The sequence below is a fragment of the Coregonus lavaretus genome, assembly GCF_964263955.1.
Source record: "Coregonus lavaretus genome assembly, chromosome: 32".
In the NCBI taxonomy this organism is placed as follows: domain Eukaryota; kingdom Metazoa; phylum Chordata; class Actinopteri; order Salmoniformes; family Salmonidae; genus Coregonus; species Coregonus lavaretus.
Genome location: NC_140019.1, coordinates 16,783,795 through 16,787,683, shown reverse-complemented (window position 1 = coordinate 16,787,683; position 3,889 = coordinate 16,783,795).

Below are 3,889 nucleotides of genomic sequence, written 5' to 3'. Positions count from 1 at the left end.
AAAATATAACTTTTTGGTAAAAACTCAACTCGTCGTGTTTGGAGGACAAAGAAGGCTGAGTTGCATCCAAAGAACACCATACCTACTGTGAAGCATGGGGGTGGAAACATCATGCTTTGAGGCTGTTTTTCTGCAAAGGGACCAGGATGACTGATCCGTGTAAAGGAAAGAATGAATGGGGCCATGTATCGTGAGATTTTGAGTGAAAACCTCCTTCCATCAGCAAGGGCATTGAAGATGAAACGTGGCTGGGTCTTTCAGCATGACAATGATCCCAAACACACCGCCCGGGCAACGAAGGAGTGGCTTCGTAAGAAGCATTTCAAGGTCCTGGAGTGGCCTAGCCAGTCTCCAGATCTCAACCCCATAGAAAATCTTTGGAGGGAGTTGAAAGTCTGCATGGAGGAATGGGCCAAAATACCAGCAACAGTGTGTGAAAACCTTGTGAAGACTTACAGAAAACGTTTGACCTGTGTCATTGCCAACAAAGGGTATATAACAAAGTATTGAGAAACTTTTGTTACTGACCAAATACTTATTTTCCACCATAATTTGCAAATAAAATCATAAAAAATACTACAATGTGATTTTCTGGAGAAAAAAATTCTCATTTTGTCTGTCATAGTTGACGTGTACCTATGATGAAAATTACAGGCCTCTCTCATCTTTTTAAGTGGTATTGTGAACTTGCACAATTGGTGGCTGACTAAATACTTTTTTTCCCCACTGTATGTAAACTTCTGACCCACTGGGAATGTGATGAAATAAATAAAAGCTGAAATAAATCATTCTCTCTACTATTATTCTGACATTCCACATTCTTAAAATAAAGTGGTGATCCTAACTGACCCCTAAAACAGGGAATTTTTACTAGGATTAAATGTCAGGAATTGTGAAAAACTGAGTTCAAATGTATTTGGCTAAGGTGTTGTAAACATCCAACTTCAACTGTATCTTCCTTTTAAGAATCCCATCTTATCGTGATGAATAATGTCCGGTAGGACCTTTTTTATTCTATGAGCAATACATTTTGCCAATATTTTTGCATCACAACATTGCAGGGTGAGGGGCAATGTTCCCTCTAATGTTTTTCTTCACTGACCAAATTTCAGGTCTGCTGAGTGCAAACTTGAACGTTGTGAAAATTCTGTGCAACTGTGAACACTGAGGCTGTACCCGTTTTAAGTTACAATTTCAGACAGTGGTCAAGTAGGCTACTGTGGTTATTTGATCATAATGTAGGCCTACCAGAGTGGCCTACCATGAAAATCAATGGAGTAAATGAGTTCATAACATTTTAACATGGAAATAGCTGTTCTATCATTCAGCCTACAGTAGCAGCCAATGTGTGGTGTTCAATGTAGGCCTACATTCCATGAGACAACATGCAGGGGTTGACATTAACCTGTTTATCCACTTGTCCTTCAGAAAAGGTGACTGAAAATGTTGTTGTTTTGTTTGATACAAGAAACCACTTTACAAAATAAAATGCATTATTCCCAGACCATTATTACAGAGAATCAGACAAATTATGCTACTGCCTATTGGCTACTTAGCTTACTCAAGCCTGTCTCAAAATACAACACTGCCCCTTAAGACATAAAAAACCCTCTTTATTCAACTCGCTTTTCAAAGATGTCTAGAAATATACACGTTTTGTGCTCTTGTAGGAAGCAATCACTCTCCCATTGCTGACTACAAATGATCTATAACTGGGATAATAACTCACTAACTAGCAAAGGATATGAACAAATGTGCACACGTGGCTACATGCAACTCTCGCTTTGATCTCAAAACAAGCACATCTATTCAGGAAACCACTCATGCTGTAAACACAGTCCAGTTCAAGGTGAATGGCACAGATCCATATATGGCAATGGTCTATTTGCAAATAGGCCTACTGCTGCTCTGATTGGTTATGCCGCACTTGTCTGTGTAGACTTCATGTCAATATAATCCTACTCCGATGCGTTCTACCTACAACAAAATCTCTTGCATAGTTAGTTTTGTTTTGGTACGTTGCATTGAAAGTGGCTAATAACGCGTTGATTCGATCACAACTCTCACAGTAAAGGGAAACGTTGATAGTGTTAACTAAGGGGCAAAACATCACAGAAAGTTGAGTGAGGTTCAATCTCCTGCTTCTCTGTGGGGGCTGATATTTGGACAGTCACAACAAAGATACAGGCATCCTTCCTAACTCAGGGATTTCACCATGAGGCCAATGATGACTTTAAAACAGTTACAGAGTTTTAATGGCTGTGATAGGAGAAAACTGAGGATGGATCAAGAACATTGTAGGTACTCCACAATACTAACCTAATTGACAGGGTGAAAAGAAGGAAGCCTGTACAGAATAAAAAATATTCCAAAACATGCATCCTGTTTACAGCAAGGCACTAAAGTAATACTGCAAAAAATGTGGCAAAGCAATTAACTTTTTGTCCTGAATACAAAGTGTTGTGTTTGGGGCAAATCCAATACAACACATTACTGAGTACCACTCTCCATATTTTCAAGCGTAGTGGTGGCTGCATAATGTTATGGGTATGCTTTTAATTGTTAAGGACTGGGGAGTTTTTCAAGATAAAAATTAAACGGAATGGAGTTAAGCACAGGCAAAATCCTAGAGGAAAGCCTGGTTCAGTTTGCTTTCCACCTGACACTGGGAGATGAAATCACCTTTCATCAGGACAATAACCTAAAACACAAGGCGGAGATGCTTACCAAGAGGACATTGAATGTTCCTGAGTGGCCTAATTACAGTTTTGAGTTAAATCTGCTTGAAAACCATGGCTGTTTAGCAATGATCAACAACCAACCTGACAGAGCTTGAAGAATTTAAAAAAGAATAATGTGCACATATTGTACAATCCAGGTGTGCAAAGCTCTTAGAGACTTACCCAGAAAAACTCACAGCTGTAATCGTTGTCAAAGGTGATTCTAACATGTATTGACTCAAGGGTGTGAATACTTATTTAAATTAGATATTTCTGCACTTCATTTTCAATACATTTGCAAACATTTAAAAAAAACATGTTTTCACTTTGTCATTATGGCGTATTGTGTGTAGAAAGGTGAGGAAAATATATATTTAATCCATTTTGAATTCAGGCTGTAACACAATAAAATGTAGAATTGTTGGTGCTGTCATCTTCAGGACAGGAATACCGGTTTACTTAACGGAGGAATAAACACACATGTTCATCGTTGGTGTTTTAACCAGAACGGGGGAATGCCCTTTCTTTATTTTTGCACATGCGCAGTTGTACATCTCTCATAGGGCATGACTGTACCAGTGTAAGAACACAATTTAATAACATATTAGTATATATGTTAACAATAATAATTCAAGGGGTCTGATTACTTTCTGAAGGCACTGTACATATTGCAATTCCAACCACAAAACGTATTTTTTGTTAAGCCTCAAGATACAACAACTTGCGTGGTTAACAGCTAAAAAAAATGTTTTTGCCTTTGTTATAATTCTAATTATATGTTATTTCCAACAACCAATGAATGAGCAACTCCGCTGGAAATCAGGATGCATAGCTAGATATTAAACGTTGAAAGGCCAGTCTCTTTCGCAAATGACAGGAGTGGGATGATAGCTATACAGTCTGGTACTCAGACACACTATTGTAGATGTGCCTCTTTGTTGCAAAGCTGTAACCTGCTTTAGATAACGGGACCACTATCCTGAGCGACCTCTGGCATGTTGAAAGCTTTCAAAATATGTCTGTAATCCCCGCCCAAGGCCACACGGACTCCACAGATAGAACAAGGAGCGACGACTCACCGGGAATGACGCTAATCTCAATCACTGATTGGACAAACGTCCCAAATTAATGGAGCGAGGGCAGTTCCGGGATTCCAACATAGGCCTAGC